This window comes from Papio anubis, chromosome 10 (assembly GCF_008728515.1).
Source record: "Papio anubis isolate 15944 chromosome 10, Panubis1.0, whole genome shotgun sequence".
NCBI classification, from domain to species: Eukaryota; Metazoa; Chordata; class Mammalia; order Primates; family Cercopithecidae; genus Papio; species Papio anubis.
Genome location: NC_044985.1, coordinates 100,978,397 through 100,999,057, shown reverse-complemented (window position 1 = coordinate 100,999,057; position 20,661 = coordinate 100,978,397). Strand labels below are relative to the sequence as shown.

At 40.5% G+C, this 20,661-nt stretch overlaps 2 long non-coding RNA genes across 3 annotated transcripts in view; one reads left to right on the top strand and one right to left on the bottom strand.

Moving 5' to 3' along the window:
- The window catches only part of LOC110740986, a 118,971-nt gene extending 117,417 nt beyond the window's left edge, over positions 1-1,554 (top strand). For both annotated transcript variants that reach the window (XR_002516434.2, XR_002516435.2), the window contains one exon: positions 1,355-1,554. This is a non-coding gene — a long non-coding RNA (uncharacterized LOC110740986). The remainder of the gene's footprint in view (positions 1-1,354) is intronic.
- LOC110740987 overlaps positions 1-20,661 on the bottom strand; it is a 403,323-nt gene that overhangs the window by 2,181 nt on the left and 380,481 nt on the right. The gene's annotated exons all lie outside the window — the stretch shown is intronic.

The following is a 20,661-nucleotide window of genomic DNA, read 5'->3' as shown; positions in this document are numbered from 1 at the left end:
CAGAGTTTCGCTCTTGTTGCCTAGGCTGGAGTGCAATGGCACGATCTTGGCTCACTGCAACCTCTGCCTCCCAGGTTCAAGCAATTCTCCTGCCTCAGCCTCCTGAGTAGCGGGATTACAGGCACGCACCACCACACCCGGCTAATTTTGTATTTTCAGTAGAGACGGGGTTTCTCCATGTTGGTCAGGCTGGTCTTGAACTCCCAAATTTGACTTTTATAGTTTGTCGTGAAATTTTCAGTGTATAAAGGTAATTTCTTCGTGGATTATGTCATTGATCAATATGAAATTTTTCCAATCGTGTTAATGTCATTTAATCCTACATCTTGTTTGAAATTTATATTGACACTCTTGGTTCTGTTCTTTTATATTTACCCAATACACAGACACACACACACACACAGACACATACACACACACACACAGACGGTGTGTATGTATTTCTCATGCCATCTTTAAGGCATTTATTTTATAAGCAACATGTTATATTTTGTACTATGATACAATTTAGGTCTTTGACTTTAAATTGGGGAGTACACAATGGATAGATTTGGTATCTTGCCTCTCACTCTGTTGTGTGCAGGTGGGACAGTGCAATAACCAAGAATAAGTTTGTGAGTCAGAGAGGTCAGGGTTTAGATCCTGAACCTTCCTTTTACATCTATGTGACCTCAGGAAACTGCTTTATTCACTGTTGATTCATTTGTATATTTGAAACAATAATATACTATTACTATGGTTGCCATAAAGAGTAAGTAAAAAAAGTAATGGGAGCAAAGCATCTAGCAGTAGCTTGACCCATAGTAGCCATGCAATTAAGGTTGGCCAGAATTTTATATATAACGATTAGTATAAATATATAATTCTATACATATATCCCATTTTTTAGGTTTTCTGTTTGTCATTTCTTATACTGCATTTTTAGTTTCTCTTTCGATATATGGATTAGGTTGTGTTTTATTTTCTCTGCACTAATGATTTGAAAGGCAAAACATTTGTTTTTGGTTTGTTGGTGGTAACCTTTATGTTTTCCAAAGATGTTACTTTAATTATTTTTCTGTGATTATCAAAGTCAAAAACCACTTTTCCAATGCAATATATAATTTAGAATATCTTTACTTGCTACCCTCTGTTTCCCTTTCAATTTTGATTCATATAATCTGGGATTTTCAGTGACAATTCCTTTATACTAAATTAGTAGCTGTATAAAGTTTATTTTCTACATAAAAAGTAACATTTGCTTGTTTTGTAACCGTATTTGTTACCTGGAGATAATTCAGACTTCATAACAACCACCAGTACTAGTATACATTTTTTCCTAATTTTAAGTTTTCCTTTTCCATTCATTTCTCAGTTTTCTAGAGTGTGCGATGAAGAAAATTTCTCAAGATGAAAATGTAAATGATGTGTATTTTTAAATCCCTGATGTATCTGAAAAAAACAACTGATTGTGTATGACATCCTCACACTTCAACCGTTTTGTCCAAACTGTGAACTTAGGCCTAGTGTGATCCGGCTTTAAAGCATTAAAGATAATTTTGCTGTGGACATCAATAAAGCCTTATGTTTTGTTTCGTTCGTTAGTATGGATCAGATGCCTCCTCTGCCTCCCCCACCCTATCACACCAACACAGGAGTGAGGGGTAAGAACCCACAAAAAGGACTGAAGTTGAGTTTTTCCTTCTATTGTTTCAGCAGAAAGTGGCCTTGTTATAGAAATTCAGCTAAATCTTTACTTTTTATACTAATTGCATTTCACCTGAGTGGAATATATGTAATGATATACACATTTCTACTGTAAACCAAAAAGTATCTGAGACAGGTCTCAATCAATTTAGAAGTTTATTTTGCCAAGATTAAGGACCATGGCCCATGACACAGTCTCAGGAGGTCGTGAGAACATATGCCCAAGGTGGTTGGGTTACAGCTTGGTTTTATACATTTTAGGGAGACAGAAGCTACAGGTAAAAACAGAAATCAATATGTGGAAACTATACATTTGTTTGGCTCAGAAAGGTGAGATATGTCAACGATGGGGAGTTGGCAGGCCTCCCAGGTCATAGAGAATTCAAAGATTTTCTAATTGGCAATTGGTTGAAAGAGTTAAACTTTGCCTGAAGAGTTTGAAGTTAGAATAAAGAAATGAGATACCATCTCATGCCAGTCAGAATGGTGATTATTAAAATGGCAAGAAACTACAGGTACTGGCAAGGTTCCAGAGAAGTAAGAATGCTTTTACACTGTTGGTGGGAATGTAAATTAGTTCAACAACTGTGGACGATAATGTGGCAATTCTTCAAAGATCTAAAACCAGAAATACCATCTGACCCAGCAATCCCATTATTGGGTATATTTTCAAAGGAATATAAATGGGTCTACTATAAAGATACATGCACATATATGTTCATTGCAGCACTATTGGCAATTGCAAAGACATGGAATCAATCCAAATGCCCATCAATGATAGATTGGATAAAGACAATGTGGTACTTATACACCATGGAATACTATGCAGCCATAAAAAGAACAAAGCCACTATCCTTGGCAAACTAATGCAGGAAAAGAAAACCAAACACTAAATGTTCTCACTTATAAGTGGAAGCTGAACAATGAGAACACATGAACACAGGGAGGGGAACAACACACACTGGGGCCTGTCGGGTGGAGTTGGGAGAGGGAGAGTATTAGGAAAAATAGCTAATGCATGCTGGGCTTAATGCCTAGGTGGTGGGTTGACAGGTGCAGCAAACCACCATGGCACATGTTTACCTATATGACAAACCTGCACATCTACACATGTACCCCAGAACTTAAATGGAAAATTAAAATTAAAAAAAAGAAATGCATTAGTTAAGATAAGATAAAGATTGTGCAAGCCAAGGTTCTTTTTTTTCTTTTTTCTTTTTTTTTTTTTTGAGACAGAGTCTCGCTCTGTTGCTTAGGCTGGAGTGCAGTGGTGTGATCTCAGTTCATTGCAACCTCTGCCTCCCGGATTCAAGTGATTCTCCTGTCTCAGCCCTCCCAAGTAGGTGGAATTACAGGCATGTGCCACCATGCGTGGCTAATTTTTTTATTTTTAGTAGAGATAGGGTTTCACCATGTTGGCCAAGCTGGTCTCAAACCCCTGACCTCAAGTGATCCACCTCCCAAAGTGCTAGGATTACAAGAGTGAGTCACTGCACCTGGCCACCAAGGTTTTTGTTGTTGTTGTTTGTTTGTTTGTTTTTGAGACGGAGTCTCACTATGTCGCCCAGGCTGGAGTGCAGTGGCGTGATCTCGACTCACTGCAACCTCTGCCTCTTGGGTTCAAGCAATTCTCTGCCTCAGTCTCCTGAATAACTGGGATTGCAGGCACCCACCACAACGCCCAGCTAATTTTTTTGTGTTTTTAGTAGAGACGGGGTTTCACCATCTTGGCCAAGTTGGTATTGAACTCCTGACCTCGTGATCCACCCGCCTCGGCCTCCCAAAGTGCTCGGATTACAAGTGTGAGCCACCACGCCCAGCCCACCAAGGTTCTTATTACACACATGAAGCCTCCAGGTAGCAGGCTTCAGAGAGAATAGATGGTAAATGTCTCTTATCAGTACTTAAACGTTGTCAGACGCTCCAGAAATAACCTAGTAAAGGAAGGGGATTCTCTTCAGAATGCAAATTTCCTCCACAAAAGACAGCTTTGCAGGGCCTCTTCAAAATATGCCAAATAAATATATTTTGGGGTAATATACATACTTCATGTCCTGCTATCTGTCATGTGATGCTATACCACAGTTAGGTTGGAATTTGGCATGTTATTGTAACAGAGTCTGTTTTGTCAGTCTTATGAGTTCTATTTTAATGTTAACGCTGGTTAGTTGTGCCTGAGGGAGAAGAGTATAACTAGGCACGTCCAAGTCCCTCTTCCTATCATGGCCTGAACTAGTTTTTCAGGTTTGTTTCCTATCCCCTGAGCCAACAGGGGGTCCATTCAGTCAGTTGCAGTGCTGAGAATTTTATTTTTGGCTTACACTGCATAGATCCTTAGATATAACCAAAGGGGAGGATGGAGAATCTCTTCCTCAACTGGAACGATCTCAGGAAAAATGTAGGAATCAGCATATCCAGAGGAAACTGTGAAGTCCAGGAAGAAGTTCAGGTTTTAATCCTTTCCCATGGCCGACTCCATGTATTCAAATAAGAGGGCCTAGGATATGTTGGTTTTTCTTTTCTTGAATAATTAAGTAATTCATTCCATCACTCAGTCAGCAAAAATAAGCAAAACACATCCCCTGCCCTCAGGTTGCTTAAACTATACAGAAGAGGAAGAGAACAAATGCATAAAAATTTTATAACATATAAGCATAAAATATAAAGAGTATTTGAAAGAGTCCGGTGTGCCTGTTGATAGGGAGCAGGGGGAGCAGTGGCTGGTCAGGAGCGAGTTCTGAGCAAAGTCTCTGGCCCTGGAGGCAACCCCAGGGAGGCTGGAGAGCCATTAGGGTGAACGCATCTCTGAAGGTCTGGACCACTGGTCTCTAAGGACCTTTCTGTTCCGAGCTTCTGTGAGAAAGAAGGAATTTAAATAACAGCATCTTGGTAACCTGACTTGCACCTCTTCTCAAAACTTTTATATCTTACTCAGTCTTTCTCAGTTCTCCCCAGATCTCCAGCATTTTCACAGCCTCACTCCACAGAGGCCCTACCATCTCAGTCACTTATAGAACCCTTATAAGTATAAAGTCTTTATGCTGTAATTATTTCTTTACATGCATGTTCTTGCCTCTAAGATGAGTCGACTCCTAAAAAAATAGGGATTAGTCTTAACATTTTAGATAACAGAAAGATATTGAAAGGTGCCTGTCCTTCTGTTAACTTCAGTTTCCTCAGAAGGATAGAATGGTGGGGGTGGAGGTATCATTTTTTCTTTATATACCTGCATATAATTTGACTTCTTGTCTCAGGTTTCATGTGCGTCCAGGTGAAGGGACCACCAAACAGGCTTTGTGTGAGCAATAAAGCTTTTTAATCACCTGACTGCAGGCGGGCTGAGTCCGAAAAGAGAGTCAGCAATAGGAGATAGGGGTGGGGCTGTTTGATAAGATTTGGGTGGGTAGTGGAAAATTACAGTCAAAGGGGGTTGCTCTCTGGCGGGCAGGGGCAGGGGTCACAAGGTGCTCAGTGGGGGAGCTTTTGAGCCAGGATGAGCCAGGAGAAGGAATTTCACAAGGTAACGTCATCAGTGAAGGCAAGGACCGGCCATTTGCACTTCTTTTGTGGTGGAATGTCATCAGTTAAGGCAGGAACAGGCCATTTTCACTTCTTTTGTGACTCTTCAGTTACTTCAGGCCATCTGGATGTGTACATGCAGCTCATGGGGGATATGATGGCTTAGCTTGGGCTCAGAGGCCTGACATCAGTTATATAATGTTCTACTTTTGTTAGTAGGAAAATCAGTAAAGGAAAAGAAAGGACAAGAAAAATAAGGAGAAGAAAAGAATACAAAGGAAAAGAAAGTTCTATGTGTCTTGCCATAGTAACCTGCCCAGAGAGACACCATAACTATTTGTTAAACAAATTAGTTCTCTAATCACCCATCTTGGCTTCCATCCTCTGGGCTCATCTGATCTCTCCTCTCCTTTCTGGTCATTTTGCTCAAACAAGGTGGAACCATTAGCATCACTACAACTTAATTTTATTCCACTTACTCTGGCCCCACAAGACCATGTATACTTCCAAACCCACAGATCATTGGTAATATTTTTTTTCTCCTTTACTTCCAAAGCGGGAAGAACTAAAACCCACAGATAACAGGAAATGTTTCTTTCCAGCTGAGAATCCCCGAATGCAAGGCATAGCAGGGCCTCAACCCTTTCACACCAGCTCCTGGACTGCTGCAGAACAGACTGGCCTGGTGGCTTGAGGCTGGGGACTGAGCTTTTCCTTCAACATGGGATCTGGAAGAACTTCCCAGCTACCCAAAGCCGCAATTTCCTCCACCGCACACAGAAGCAGCTGAGTCAGTACTAGCCCAGGCACAATGATGAAGGGGTTGTTTGTCTTTGGTTCCAGGCCTGTCTCCCTCTCAAGCCCTGTGGCCCTTCCTGGACTATCTTGAGCACTTCATCTGCCTAAGCCTGTTTCTTCTTCTCTGCCCAGCAACCCAGGGATAGCTCCTCTTCCCTTCCATTGAAGCTTGCAGAGAAAAGTGGGCTGTGAGAGGCAAGGCCCCGGAGGCAGGCAGACCCCCGAGCCGTGCAAATTTGTGCATAATGTCTGGATTTCCTCCGAAGGCAGAGAGGGTGGGGAGCTTCAGAGACCAACAGGGTAAGCTGCCAGAGCATGCTGGACACACCATGGCCTCTTGCCCATCTGCAAAATGAACAAGAGGATGATGGCTCACAGGGAAGCGTGGAGAGCCAATGAACTGGCGTGTGGCGCAGTGGCTGCCCAACATCAGCTCTTCACAGTATTTCATTTCCACCAGGCCTTGCTCCCTGATAATTCCTCCACCTCCCTTTGCTTTTGCCTCAAGCTAAACTTGAGGTCTGGCTTAATAGGAGAGTCAGGTAACAGCTGTGCTTTCTTGCCTTGATCCCCTTCTGCGACATGACTCTTGCTTTTGTTATTATCTAACCTTTTAGAGGCTGTGATGGAGAGAGAGAAGCAAATACTGGTGGATTTGTGGAGACTGCCAGGCACAAGATACCTGATACACAGGAGTCTCCAGCTCTGCTTATGGAGGAATCTCTCATCACCTCCCCACAATCTGATCTTTGTCTCCTCTACAAAAAATGAATGATATCTTACCCAGTCTTTTCATCAAGTCCATTAACAGGCAGCTGCATCTTAAAATCTATCCCCCTGAGCATGGGCCTTCTCCAGTCACATGTCACTTAAGCTGTGTCTGGCAAGTTAGATTCTTCTTGTAAAGAAAGGAACTAAGATGAGAGAAAAAGAAACGGAGAACAGAATGTCCCCCGGGGAAACTCAAATCTAGCAAAATACAAGATGGGGAATATGTCAGGGTGCTCCCCAGGTGCTTAATAGACAAAGTGATTCGTTACTATTTCTGTCATGTCTGAGGTTCCCAGGCTGAAAGCTCAAGTTCATTCTTCCTCCTTAGAGGAGTCTCTGCTGTCTCAGCCACCTATGAATGGGGCACGTGGAAGGATGAGAATAGAGGGGAGGAACAGTAGGGCAGGGTCGGTATCATGCTTTCCACGGCTTCCTTCTGAGTTGAGGCTTCCTTCAAGCTGAATCTATTGAGCATGTATTATTTGCCAGGTGCTCAGCTCATTAAAGGTATTAACCCATCTAATCTTCATAGCAAGCCCATGAAAAAGGGACTGTGGCTATCTCCACTGTAGAGCTGAGGAATGTAGGACTCGGCAAGGTTATGAGACTAACCCACAGTCACACAGCCAGGCAGTGACAGGCTGGAACCCGGAGTCAGGCTCCTGCTCTCACCACTCACCACAATGCCTTTTCTGCTGTCAGCCACTGTGTGACCCTGGAGGACTCACTTCCTGGCTCTGGGTCTCACTTTCCTTCTCCACAGCATGAAAGGGTGAATGAAATATTCTCTACATTTCCTTCTTCCTTCGCTTCTTTATAGTTCCTTCAGCTCTTTCCTTTTCTTTTCTTTTCCACTGCAAAGGGAGAAGATTAAATAAAGCCCTATTTTCAATTCCCAGGAGAGTTAGTGAAATTCCACTCTCAAAATTAAATATATAAACATTCATTGGCATTCTCAGACTACCACAAAATCAGAACTTTTCCTACAAGTTGTCAACCCACTCCACCCATCCATTTCCCCCTGCCCCTGGTGTTTGGTGTAGACCAAGGCTGTATAATGTTACAGACAGAAAAAGCCTCTTCCTTTCTTTTGTAACTCCCAGCAGGCTATAGACAAAATAGACAAATCCATGATCTCTGAAATACTTTCCCTGGACACTCCTTTTCCATATTTTTTTACCCCCAACATCCCACTTTTCCAATGGCCACAGACAGACGGGCAGAACACCGAGTCACATTTAAAAATAATATTCATTTCCCCTCTTACATCCCAAATGAAAGAGGAAGGAACTAGCTTCATTTAAGCATGGAAAATAAAATTGAACATAACATATACCGGTTCCAAAGCCCCAAACCAGTACCTCACATTCTGTTGTGGTTGCATGGAGTTGGAGGGAAAGGAGGGGGAATGCTATTTTAAGATTCTGTAAAGCATTGAAGAAAAGTGCAGAAATACATCCAGACCCTCAAGTTTGTACAAAAGACACCCAATTCCTTTATTCAGTGAAATAGTAGGCTAATATTAGAATCTCTGCCTTAATAAGCAGCTATTTTTTTTAAAGCTACTTTATTATAGAGAGGGACTCTCATGTCATTGGTGAGTAACTCCCAGGAAGAATATGGGGAGGAATCTGCAGCCAATATACACAGCCTCAAATGTTACTTTAAATTTAATTTTAAAAGGGGGATTTAGCAGCCGTGATTAAAGTCTTTTGTCTCTGAATCTGCAAACACAAAAATATGCTGAAGAGAAATTTAGACATTTATTACAGGCCTTAGATCTTTTAAAGATGTGCGTGTCTGGTTTTCCCCTCCCAAAATATATAGCACAGGATTTAACAAGCAGAGGATGAAGATATTCTGATAGCAGAAAGTTCCTCCTCTATTGGGAGGGAGGGAAATGAGTCAAAAAATAACATTCTTAGGGCTTCTTGTTTTTTCGTTCTTTGGCACAATTATATATAAAGTATAACCCTACTTCTAAATTGTTTAAATAAGAAGAACAATTTATCAAGTTCCCTTCTTATTGAACAGGAAGCTCAAAGTTAACATGGTTTCAAAATGGGTTCCTTCAGTGACTCAGAGATATCATCAAGGATCCAAGTTTTTTTTTTCCCTCTTTCTGCTTTACTATTCTCAATCTATCAGCATTATCCTTAGGCTCATCTCTCTCACAGTCACAAGATGGTTGCTGAAGTTCCAGACATCACATGCAGATGTCACAAGTTCCAGAAAAAGAAAAGGCTTTCTCTTTCTACATATCTTTTTCAAAAGCAAGAAAACTTGCCAGGCACAGTGGCTCACGCCTGCCATCCTAGCACTTTGGGAGGCCAAGGTGAGCAGATCACCTGAGGTCAGGAGTTCAAGACCAGCCTGGCCAACATGGCGAAACCCTGTCTCTATTAAAAATACAAAAATTAGCTGGACAACATGGTGGGAGCCTGTAATCCCAGCTACTCGGGAGGCTGAGGCAGGAGAATCACTTGAACCCAGGAGGCAGAGGTTGCAGTGAGCCGAGATCATGCCATTGCACTCTAGCCTGGGCTACAGAGTGAGACTTCATCTCAAAAAAACAAAACAAAACAAAACAAACAAACAAACAAACAAAAAAGAAGCAAGAAAACCTTGTTTTCCAGCAGTCTCTAACATTCTTCCTTCCTGACTTATAGGCCACAGTTTGATCACATTTCTATTACATGAAACCATGAAGACCAACTTAGACCAATCAAGAGGCTCCTCTTAAAGCACATGACCTTGCAGTGGAGCTGGATACCAAAAATCACTCACTTATCTAGGCATTTGGGGGTTAGAAAGGAAATAATGCATATTATCAAGATAAACAATAGAGTCTGCCATACTCCGTAATGGAAGACTTTCCTTTACATTATTCCACACATTCAGAGAGCTACGGGGGGAAAGTTTAATCTCTAGATGCAGTGTGTGTTCATGAATATGTGCTAAACAAAAGAAGGAATAAAAAAATTACTCCTTTTCAATTTTTTCCTGCACTGTATTTTTTTTTGCCAAAGATGGATTAAAATCTCTATACTGATTAGTTTTTTAAAGCCACAATTCAAAGAAAAATTAAGCAACTGGATGGACTCCAAGTTTCCACTAGAAGGAAGACTCCATGTAGGTAGGGACCATATTCATCTCCTGCACTGATGTATCTTTAGCTACTAGGCACACATCTGGCACAGGCAAGTGCTCAATATATGTTTTGTTTTGTTTTGTTTTTTAATGAATGAGTGAACATAAAAGCTCCTATTTCCCTCTTAAGACAACTGCAATAGGTATGAACCATAGCACAGGCCAAAGAGAAAATTAGGAGAGTGGAAACATTTTATTCTGGAGAATCTCAATTTTCTTCACTAAAAAGTGCTTTCATTAGTCCTAACATTTCTAGCACCCCTCTCCATCCTCCGTCTTTCCTCGGTCCACCCAACTCCCCCAATGAATGTGATGAGCAGATTTACAAAAAAGTGACACTGACGAAACAAACCCGAATGTCATCTGCTTCTAGCTATAATGGAGTAAATTCCACTAGAACTAGCCTCTGTTATGGGTTGAATTGTGTGCCTTAAAAAGACGCTGAAGTCCTCACCCCCGGGCCCTGTGACTGTGACCTTATTGGAAATGGAGTCTTTACAGATGATCAAGTTAAGATAAGGTGATTAGGGCAGGTCCTAATCTAAAGTGGTTTTGTTTTCTTACAAAAAGGGGAAATGTGTACCTAGAGACATGCAAAGAGAGGAGACAATGTGAAGGCATGGAGAGATTTTCATCTACAAGCCAAGGAGTGCCCGAGCTACTGGAAGGCAAGAAAGAGGCAAGGAACAGAGTCTACCTCACAGCCCTTAAAAACAAACAACCCTGCTGACACCTTCAGTTTGGACTTTCAGCCTCCAGAACTGTGAAACAAGAAACTTCTGTTGTTTAAGCAACTCAGTTTATGGTACCTTGTTATGGCAGGCCTAGCAAATTAATACACCTTCCTACTGAAAACAACCGTAACACTGGCCAAAATATATGAGGAAACTGTCTTTACGTATTTGGACAACATGTGGTACGGGGCTGTGATTCTTGAGAGGAAAGGACACATATGAGCTAAATGAAAGTTAAAAGAATTCATCAGCAATACAAGAAATATGAAAAGAAGTTTTTCTTGTGAAATATATGTCAAAGGTGGTAAAAATAATAGGAACAAAATACATATAATTTTGCAATTGTAAGACTTTAATATTTTATGGGTGGTGGTACAATGTCAACTCTGTCACTCTGTGATAAGTTAAAGTGTCATATTTTAATCTTTATGGGAACCATTTAAAAAATACAAAGAAGGATAGCTAAAAAGCCAACAGAGGACAGAAAAGGAATATTAAAAATTATTTAATGAACTCAAAGGAAGGAATGAAAGGAAGAATGGAGGAACAAAAAGATGACAGGAGAAATAGTAAATAAATACCAGGATGGTAACATTAAATCCCAGTATATCAATAATCATATTAAATGTTAAATTAAATTTATAAGGATAAATAATTGAAAAATGTTTAATTAGATTATAATTTACTTCAATTAAAAGGAAAGCTTGCCAGACTGGTTAGAAAAGCAAAAGATACACTTTATTACTTTTTTAATTTTTAATTTTAAGTTTTAATTTTTGTGTGTATGTAGTAGGCATATATATTTACGGGCTACATGAGATATTTTGGTATAGGCGTGTAATATGTAATGATCACGGTATGGAAAATTGGGGGTCCATCCCTTCAAGCATTTTTCCTTTGCTTTACAAAATCCAGTTAGAGTCTTTTAGTTATTTTTAATTGTATAATTAAATTGTTATTGACTATAGTCTACCTGTTGCACTATCAAATACTAGGTCTTATTCATTCTTTCCAAGTATTTTTTCTTGTATCCTAACCATGCCCCTACTCTCCCCTCCCTACTCACTACCCTTCCCAGGCTCTGGTAACCATCCCTCTATTCTCTAAAGAGATACAGTTTAAATATAAAGACAAAGATAGGTTGAAAGTAAAATGATAGAGGAAATATTTATCATGCAAAGAATAAACACATAGCAATAGTATGGCTATATTAATATGAGAGAACATACGCTTTAACATGGGAGAGTTGCCAAAGATAAAGAGGCAATTTATCAATTTAAAAATGATAAAAGAGTCAGTTCTCCAGAAAGGTAAAACAATCCTAAATGTATGTGCACCCAATAACGGAGCTTTAAAATACAAGAATCAAAAGTGACAGAATTAAAGGGAGAAACAGAGAAATTCATTATTCAAATTCAAGATTTTTAACAGTTCTCTCTCATTAATTGATTGATCGGTGTATAAAATCAGCATGGATATAGGAGATATAAACCATACTGTCAACCAACATGACCTTAATTGAAACATATAAGCATGCCACCAAAGAACAATTTTCTGGTGCAAATGAAACATTAACCAAGGTAGACCAAATACTGGACAGTAAGTATCAATTAATTTTAAAGGATTTAAATTTTATAGTATATATTCCCTAGGTGCAGTATAATTAAATTAGAAATCATATTACATCTACAAATTCCCAAGTATCATGGAAATTAAGCAACATATTTCTGAATAATCCAGGAATAAAAGAGAAATAAAATCAGGATAATTAAAATACTTTGAGTTGATCAATATTGAAAATATAATATACAAAAATTTATTAAATGCTAATGCAATGCTTAGCAGAAAGTTTTTAACATTAAATGCCTACATTAGAAAAGAAGAGAGGTTTAAAATCAATGATTTAACTTTGTATCTTTAAGAAGCTGGAAAAAGTCAACCTCGGTTAAATAGAGGAAATGAAATTTCTTTAAAAAGATCAATTAAACTGATTTATCTTTAACAAAACTGATCGAGAGAGAGAAATAACAAGTTACTAATATCAGGAATGCAAGAAAAGAGATCGCTAAAAATCCTATAGACATTAAAAGGATAATAAGGGAATATTATGAAAAATATTAGGCCAATATATTAAAAAATCTAGAAAAAAATGAATGAATTCACTGAAAAATACAATTTACCAAAACATAAAATGAATTAGAAAAATCTGAATGCCCCAGGTCTATACAAAAATTTAATTCATTATCAAAATCCTTTCCAAAAAAGGCAACTAAGAGCTGGATTATTATGCTGGTGAATTCTATCAAATGCTCCACACAAAATTCTATGACACAACTGGAAAGAAGATATAGGAATAACTAAAAGGCTCTTGAAAAGATGGTCAATATAAGTAGTCTTCAGGGAAATGCAAATCAAAATCCTACAATGTGTACTACATCAATATTTGCAAGGTTAAAATTCAAAAGACCCAGTGACAACACCAAATGCTGTAAAGAGTGGAATGTTCATATGTTGCTTGTGTCCTACCTTTTTGGAAAATTTTCTGGTGCTTTCTTATAAAGTTAAACATAAACTTATTCTATGACCCATCAATATCACTCTTAAGTATTTATCCAAGTGAAAAGAAAACATATAATCATAAAAATATTAGTACAAAAAGGTACGTAGAAGTTTTAAAAAATATTAATAGGCCCAAACTGGGGAAAAGTGCAAATATCTCTTAGTAGGAAATTAGATAAAATATGGTACTGTATATTAATACCATGAAATACTATTCAGCAATAAAAAAGGAACAAACTACTGATAAATGAATTGATCTCACAGACATCATGTTCATGAAAAGAAGCAAAATGCAATATGCTATTCCATTTTTATGAGGTTAAAGGACAGGTAAAACTAAATCTATGCTGATTTCCCTCTGTAGGGGTGGGGGACTGGCTAAAAAGAGGTATAAGCAGGTGTGTGCTGGTCAACTGGCTCGCTGGGGAAAAAAAAAATGTCCTTGATTTATTGTAGTGTTTGCTGATTTCCTAGCATGACAGTTCTTAAGCACCAATATGACATCAATGAATTCAAATTTGGGAAGAGATGAGCAGAATTGCCTTGGTAGAAATTGGTTCTAGCACATCATTGGCCCCAAGGGACTTTTCTGGGGTGATGGGAATATTCTGTACCTTGGCTGGGGTGGTAGTCTCATTGGTATACGTATTTGTCAAAACTCATTGCATTGAATAATTATGGGTTACATATTTCACTGTATATAAATTTTGTCTCAGTAAGAAAGAAAACACTTAAGGTGCTATCCCCAGAATATGGGTATTTAAGATAGTAAAATATCCTCAAACCAATGAAATAGCCCTCTCTGTAAAATGACATGCATAAGAGTGGTGACAAAGGGAGGTGAAGAAATTAGAATGTATGAGTTGGGTTGGCATCAAAGGTGGCAGCTTCCACTTGGTGGCTGTCCTGTTTATAACTCCCTGCTGCTCTCCCTGCAGTTGGCCTGATTATGTACATAAAACAACCCATCCTAAAAATGAAGTCTGCCCCATCTCCCTGCTGGATAAAGAGTTTGAGTTGAAGCCTGAGCTTTTCCAGGCAGGCCCATAATTGGGGGCCGTTATCCCGGGACCAATTCCTCCAATTCCTCCTTCTGGTATTATTACACCTTCTTTCTGTTCTCTGGGGTTTTTAAATTACTTTTTCTATCTAGGCATTTTTGTCTTAGTCTCTGACTTTCAGGAGCATCAAGTTATGTTTAGCCAAATTAATTTATTCATTCTTAAAACTTTTGCTAAATGTCAACTTTGTTTTTGAACTGCTGTATGAGGCCATGTGCAGTTAGTTAATGCAAACCCTTTGAAGATGGTGTTAGTGACTCCAAGAAACTAAGAGCTTACAGCAAACAATGAAATACTCATCCTTCACCAGATGATTCAGGAACAGAACCTAAATCCTGCTTCCATATTGTGAGAGTCTGACTCCTCCTAAACAAATCTCCCCTGTAGACTCCACCAGCTGTGGGACAGAGATCAGCCTCCCCCTCCTTATTAAGGGATTTGTTGCTGAGCATTATTTGGTATTTTATTTTATTTTGGGTCAGAGGCTTCAAAGCCTTGCATCTTTTTTTTTTTGGTCCGTAAAACGCCCATTATCTTTCCATATAGATCTGTCATTGATATGGGTCTATAAATACACATGGCTTTGTTTACATAGACATACAATATGTGCACCTGATTGCTATCTGTGTGTGTGAACATCAAGTTTATATTTGCTACAGTGCAGAGGCAGCTGGTGGTGGGGAGAAAGAGTAATGAGTTACCATTATACCAAAGGCTGGGTGAGCCATGGATACTTTGAATGGCAAGCGTTGCCTCTGGGCAAAAAACTGAAGATGCAGGAAAGAAAACGGGGAGGGGTGTGTGTGTGTGTGTGTGTGTTTGTGTGTGTGTGTGTCTGTGAGAGAGAGAGAGAGAGAGAGGAGAGACATGGGGGCCTGGGGGTGGAGAGAGAGGCAGGGGGCACACATCCATTCAGTCCCTCTTTTGTTTAGCTTTTGCTACCAGTAGGGACATGTTCAAAATCAGAAGTCTCAGTGGAGGGACCTCACAGCATAGCTCTGCCAGACAGTTGTCTGCTGGCGCCTTCAAACTTAGCTGCCTGAGTGAGCCACTTGCACCTAAAGGAAGCCTGAGGACTAAGGGGGGAAAAAGAGAATAATTAAAATAAATTAGAAGGTGAATGTGGGGGGTGGGAGATCATGTCTGGTCCTGCTGCTCAGCCTGAGGCTCCGAGGCTTGAAAGAAAAGGGATAGGCAGAATTATTCCAAGCAGGCTGCCTTCTCCAAACCATGTCCCCCACCAACAGTGACGCTGTCACGCCCCCCCGGAGCCACACTAGTGTCCGTGTGGCCTGTGGCCCTTGGACCTGATAGCTTAGTGGGTTAGTAGCAACAACTGCCAACGTGCACATATTTTAAACAATTCTACATATTTTTCTCAATCTTTTCTATTTTCCAAGGGTTTCTATGTATTTTTTCAGGTAGATACATGGTTCTCATCTGGGGGTAATTTGCCTCCCACGGAGCATTTGGCAAAGTCTGAAAACATTTTTGTTTGTTGCAATCAGCGATGAGGGTAGGTGTGTGCTACTGGCATATTGGTATCTGGTATAAAATTGACACACAAAATACAAGACACTCAGTTTTATTTAAATTTAGGTAAACAAATAATACTTTTTTTTAGTATTAGAAGGTACCAAATATTATAGAGATCATACTTATGCTAAAAAAGTATTCATTGTTTTACCGAAATTCAATTACAACTGGGTTTCCTATGTATTTTTTTTTCTTTTTGAGACAGAGTCTCACTCTGTTGCCCAGGCTGGAGTGCAGTAATGCAATCTTGGCTCACTGCAACCTCCACCTCCTGGGTTCAAGCGATTCTCCTGCCTCAGCCCCTTGAGTAGCTCAGACTACAGATGTGTGCCACCATACCTGGCTAATTTTTGTATTTTTAGTAGAGGTGGGGTTTCACCATGTTGGCCAGGCTGGTCTTGAACTCCTGACTTCAAATGATTCACCCACCTCGGCCTCCCAAAGTGCTGGGATTACAGGTGTGAGCCACTGCACCTGGCCTGGGCTTCCTATGTTTCTACTTGCTGGATGATGCTAAACATCCTACAATGCACAGAATAGCTCCTCACTCAACCCCAACAAAGAATTATTCAGCCAAAAATATCAAGAATACAGAGGCCGATGATCTACTTCAGCAGATGATAGTAATAGCACAGTTCAGATGCTAGAGAGTAGATAATTTTAAATTCTGCACATATGTACTGAATATGTATGACACGTGCCAAATGAATATACATCTCTTATTAATCCATAGAGTCATTAATATATATTTGTGTGTATAAATGTTTTCAACCCTAACTTGAGATCTTTCAGGAGGAGTGTGGTGAGCCTATTCACACTCATCTCTCTATAGAATGAGCCGGGAGGCTTTTGTAGTAGGCTGAAAAATGGTTCTCAGAAATATTACATCCTTATTCCTGGAACCTGTAAATGTCATCTTATTTGGAGAAGAAGCTTTTGCCAATGTGATTAAGGACCTTGAACTGGAGAGATTAGTTTGGATTATCCGGTGTGTCCTAAATGCTATCACTAGTGTCCTTATAAGATGAGGCAGAGAGATTTGACACACACAGAGGAGAATAAGATGTGATGGTAGCAGAAAGAGATATAGGGATGCTGGCGTTAGTGTTGGAGTGATGCAGCCACAAGCCAAGGAATGCCAGCAGCCACCAAACACTGCAATTGGCAAGGAATGGAGCCTCCCATAGAGCCCCTGCAGGGAGTGCCACGCTGATGACACCTTGATTTTAGCTCAGTGAAGCTGACTGTGGACTTCTGGCTTCCAGAATTGTGAGATAATTAATTTCTGTTGTTTTAAGCCACCAAGTTCATGGTAATTTATTACAGCGCCCACGGGAAACCAATGCAGTGTTCTTCGGAGAAGCAAATTGAGGCAACAGACTTTTCAGGAGAGTGTGTACCAGAGATGGAACAAACACAGCCTCCTGAGGCTCCAAGAGTGGCAATCTCAGAGGCAGCATGGATTTTTTGGCCATTCACTTTCATGTCTTGATGCTGGGATATTTCTAGTGATGGGTTTGAGCTTGCTCATGGTCTGTAGTTGAAAAATAAGCAACACCTTTGATCTATGATTGTAATAGGAAACACATATGTGTGTCCAACACAGTGAAGCCCACATCTAGAACTTTGGAAGAAAGTTGCCTAAATGGAGGGTTAGGTGTGCCTGCCTCTCAGTAGCTGAGAGTCAACTCAGCTACAGCTGGTTCTTGGGGGACAGAAGAGTACCATGTGGTCCCATTAGGGCTTAGGCCATGGGATTATGAAAAATGAATTTTGGGTTCAGAGTGGAAAATATCTTATTTCATGTGGTGTTTGTGTTTTCTGGAAGGCCAGTCATTTTGAGTCCTTTGAAAATATCTTGTGAAGATACTGAGTCCCAGGGGATTGTTGCACGTTTCTTTGAAAGCCCCTGGACATCTGGCTGTGCTCTCAGGACGGGTGGCCAACAGCAGGAAAAGTACAAACTTCCAAATAAAAAAGAGGAAAGCATGTGAAAATGCCAAGAGTGATAAGGAGTTCTTATCTGTTGAGTAACTAGAAAACATCCCGTGATTATTACAGGGGAACAAACAGAGACTTCATGATTTGTTCTGGGTCTGCACCTCTGGACATCATCCCAACTCTTCTCTAGACTGTCTCAGTCAAATCTGAGACTTGGATGTTTTACAAAACAAACCATGGAAATGTGATTGATGGGCACTACCAACTTGGTACTGGGAGATCTGCAGTCATCTCTGTTACAGTAATTTCCAGAGAGAGATGCCAAGCTGCTCACTTTACTAGAATGCCATAGAGAGGACAGTGGTTGTGGTGGTGTGGGGCGGTAGTGTGTGCAGATGTGAGGTGGCCAAGGCTCAGACAGCTGGACCCTGCTGGGCCGGAATATTCCTCGAACAACATGAGAACAGCCAGAGTTCAGTGGGTGCTTAGCCTTACCTCCAAGGGGCAGGATGCTCAGAGAGAAGGCGTGCTCCAGGTGGCCTCTTGAAATCACTCATTGCTGTTGACCAGAAAAGCCAGGCTCTTGGGGTCAAGTTCAAGAGTCTTGGGAGAGGCTTTCATTCCTAGGTTGAAATCTAGACTCTGCCTTCTACAAGTTTTGCAATGTTGGGACTCCCTCACTAACTCCCTAAATTTCAGTTTTCTTAAATGTAAAATTGGAAGAAAAATACTTTACAGCATTGTGAAGATTGTGTGAGAAAAACATATTTAACGTGCTTAGCACAGGGCCTGGTGTATGGCGACTGCTCAAGAAATAGTAGCTATTGTTGGATGCTTCATTCAGGGCACTGGGAAGTGATCATGGAGGAGGTGGGTGGGGATCACCATGTTTTCCTGTGCACTAAAGTCCAATATAAAGAGACTTTCCATATATATATTACTATTCTTAATAATAGATACTACTAGTTTTTCCAAATTGGTCTGACAATATGGAACACATTATCATGCTAAGCAGCTGTCCCTTGCTTCATTTATAGGGCCCCACCTGTCACAAAGAATGCAAAACATGCTCCACAAATACATGGGATCATGTCCTCTGTGTGTGTGTAGGGGGTTGGAGGGGGGGGGGGTATGTGTTTAAAATATCTGGGCCCTACCATCTTATGATAAAGTTAAGTAACACTTTAATCTTGAATCTTTTACTTGATATGCCTTCAGCTGGAGTGTAACAGAACGGTGAGCCAGACACAAGGTGCAGATGAAAACAGTGATTGTATTTCATTTTCTTTTCAGCTTTCCATCGCTCACCCTGGTGGCGGCCTTTTTATTCTGATTTCCTAACCCAGGATGTGTTTCTGTGGCGGGGCCACTGGCTGAGGAGGTTTTTGAGGTTTGTATCTCGTCTCTTACCTGTATGGCTGCAATCAATTATTTCTCCTAGCTTGGGCTCCTTCTAATTCACTCGGCCCCACCTCTTTGTGTGCAGAGGGAGAGTTATAAATAAATCTGATCTTGCCAGCTCTCCTCCTTTAGTAATTCCCACTGTGCTAGAGCAGGGTTTCTCCACCTCGGAATTATTTGCATTCTGGGCCAAAGGAGTCTGTGTTTTGGGGATGCTGTCTCGTGCATTGCAGGATGTTAAGGAGGGTCCCTGGCCTCCACCCATTTGATGCCTGTAGCAACTCAAATTTATGACAACTAAAAATGTCCCTAGACACTGCTAAATGTCCCCTGGAGGGCAAAATCGCCCCTGGTTAAGCTTTCATCTTAACTGGTTTAAAGGGCTCCACCTGCTTCAATCCACACTCGCGGATTTCTCTCTTAACACCACCCCTCTGCTCTGTGAGGCAGGCAAGTAAAAATTATTTCAGGTTGCTACACATGGTTCTTTTACTCTCTGTTCTGTCCGGCTGGAGTATCATATCCCTTCTTCCAACACTGCTGTCCTCTTAGCCTCCTCCTCAATTCTGAGTTAGGGCCTCCATATTCTTCCTGCCGTAGCACACACTTACCTTACTATAATTACCTGCTTATTTGTGGGCAGCGTGCTCCCTTTTCAATGCCCCCTCACCAGCCCGTAAGCACTAGGAGGGCAGGGACCCGATCTCTCATGCTCATTTCTATATCCTACTAGCTAGCACAATGCCTGACATAGCACAGATGGTCAATAAATATTTAATGTACTACATGAAAAATGACCCTCTAAAGGAAAGGAATTTTTCCTTTGGAGGCTTTTAATTTGTGGAGACCAGAAGTAGTCCTCACCAATCTGTTTCGTCCATACATTAGAGAGGCTTAATTATAGGATGGATAGAGTGAGTTTTGAGGTTTATTTCACCAATCCTCCTGACTCATACAAGTTGGTGCTTGAGCATTCTGGGCAGACAATTGTCATTAGTTCTTAACACATGATGATCAAAATGTTTTTAAAGAGGGCCTGGAGCCAGCAAGTCCCAGGTTTGGCCTCTAAGCTCTTAGAAGGAACGAAACCACGCTATGGAATAGGTTGACAATTCACCTTAGCGCAAAAATAGTTAATAAAAGAGCCTAGAGTATGAAAAGCTGCTGACAAAAATCAGGACTATTTAGTCTGGAGAAGATTGAGAAGCAATCTGATAGTGGCGCTTTAAACTACCTGTAGCCTGGGGCCTTGCAAACAATTCAGATGGATGGCCTATTTGAGGAGAGTGGACAGGCCCAAACTCGTGTCTACTGAGAGGAGATTGCTTGTGAAATTTTAACTGAGCTTTTGGAACAAGTCTGAGAGTAAAAAGTAAAACAAACTTTGCTTAGGGACTATCCCTAAATTTTCTGACAATAGGCTATTTACCGTGGATTTAAGTTTAGGACTTAAATGAGACATTTCAGGCACTCTGGTTTCTCCCCTTGGACCCAGAGAAGACTGT